The sequence below is a fragment of the Lupinus angustifolius genome, chromosome LG13, assembly GCF_001865875.1.
Source record: "Lupinus angustifolius cultivar Tanjil chromosome LG13, LupAngTanjil_v1.0, whole genome shotgun sequence".
Classification (NCBI taxonomy): domain Eukaryota; kingdom Viridiplantae; phylum Streptophyta; class Magnoliopsida; order Fabales; family Fabaceae; genus Lupinus; species Lupinus angustifolius.
Genome location: NC_032021.1, coordinates 7659131 through 7661531, shown reverse-complemented (window position 1 = coordinate 7661531; position 2401 = coordinate 7659131).

Below are 2401 nucleotides of genomic sequence, written 5' to 3'. Positions count from 1 at the left end.
GCTAATTTTTTTTAGGTTCGGTTTGGATAAAAATGGAATAATGGTAAGAAATAGAGGTAAACTTATTTGTTATAAGATTCAATTATAATTTATACCTAATTACCTATAACATTATTCTATTTTTATTTATGTGTGTGAGTGGCCTTCGTAGTAAGATGAGTAGGACTCGACCTTATTTGCTCACCTGGTATGACTCGATCATGATCGGACCCGAATAGGGTAGGGTATCGTCGAGTTTAGGACTGTGTTTGAGTTCAAAAATTATACTTAGTTAATATTTAAGGTCGGGTAGGGACCAAACATGACACAGACTAATTCATCTCATGCTCACTCACTCATCATGTTTATATGTGTGTATAATCAATTGCACACCAAGTAATATCATCTTTTTGGTCGAAAGTATTATTGATTCTCTAATTTTTTTCATCATATATACATGATTAATAATATATATATATATTATTTTATATGTCAAATTACATATTTATAATAATAAGTAATATTGAGAAGATTTTATCTAAAATGAGTATGCATTATATTTAATCAAGTTTAGGTTCGGGTTAAAGACTGATCTGATCGATATTTAGGATCGAACAACTTCGTGTCTAGGTCTGGGTTCAAAGAAATGACCATACCAATATTTAAGGTCTTGTAAGAGACAAACCTTAACTCGCCCGCTCACATTCACCTTTACTTGCTAGCATTGGTCACATCCAACAAGGACCATGTTGAAGTGGAAGACCCATGGAAAAAATATAATAGAGAAAATGACATCGAGAATTTAATGTGGTTTGGCAATTTGCATACGTCCATAGCTGAAGAGCAACAATGATTATTTCACTATGATAAAAGCGAACTACAAGTGTTTCACTCACTTCCCAAAATCCAAGTACACCCAATTTCACTCTCACTCAAGTATTTCTCACACAATTAGAACAAGAGAACAAGAAGAGAGAATATGCACTAAGCTAAGTGTCACGCCCCGAAAATCATTTCATATTTAATATATTTAATCTCTTAGAAAAATGGGTAAATTTTTCTTTCCTTTTTTTTCTTTTATGTAACCTATAACTTACAAATCATTTTCACTTTTACCTTATTCCATTTTCAAGATACTGAAGATAAATAAATGAACACAATTCTTTTCGGAATACTTCTCATTCATAAAATTCTTGAATAAATACAGAATTGTTTACAGGGTGAAATCTAATCATCGCCACAAATAAAAAAACTGAAAATACAAAGAAAATAATGTCGGGGCATTGACATTACAAAAAGTTCCTCACACAGGTTCATATCGCAACAAAACAAAAGAGAAACCTCCTAAACCGGAGGTGCACTGGAAGCCTCACTAGGGTCTTCCTCCACCTCCGAGTTAGAAGATATCTCAATGACCTCAACATAATCTTCTATATAGATAAGCTCTACACAATTGTTGTTGTCTTCCTCGTCCTCCACTTCATCCGCTCCCCATCCATCGAGGGGCCCGGGGTGTACCCCATTGACATGACCCCGTCTGTCTCTCTTGGCGCCGATCCTGATGATGAGAATCATGTTTAGGGCCAGGTCCTAACAACTTTTGGTACGCCTCGAGCTCTAGCCGGTACAGAAAGTCCGGCTATTGTAGGTCTTCGGTCGGGCAAAGTGAATAATGCCTCCTGAACTGCGTAGTAAGGTGGAAGACGCAGAACTGAGCCATTGCTTACCCAATCCAGCTCCAGGTAGCAATGACCTGTGTAAGTGTGTCGACTACCCTCAACACTCCATGTCCATTCCTGGCATATAGTGAAGCGATAACCTCGGATCAGTGCTGATGGGTCCATCTGAACATGCATACAAATACACCAGAAGAAAAGAGAGGGAGTAAAACATCTATGAAAAACTTGTCATCGACGTCGTGGAATTACAAGGAATAATACACCAAGACAACATACAAGTACAAATATATCATGTGATCGTACAAGCATATAATAACGATGATTGAAGTATAAAACTCGAGAATTTAGAATCAATATCGAAGAATATCATGTATGCAATGCGATGCATGAGTCCACCATCCTTACTCCTTTATCCTCTCAATAACTATTTGAAAATAACCGAGAGTACAGTTCTCATAACAAGCCGATTTGATAGCACCAAAATTATTCCTCGCAAGGATATATGATCGATATGTTCCAACGGAACTGTCCATTTTGGTGTCGTATCAAACACTTTTTGGGCATTCATCTCATCAATCCTGATTGCAAATAGGGGTTGTCAGAGATCGTCTAGTTTGCCCTGTGAGCATTGTCTGATCCAACAGAATACCTCATCCAGGAATACATGGGACTCGTCTCACCTAGACTCTCCCTCAAGACTTCTAACCGAAATTAGTAAATTATGTCTTTTAATCCATCTTTTC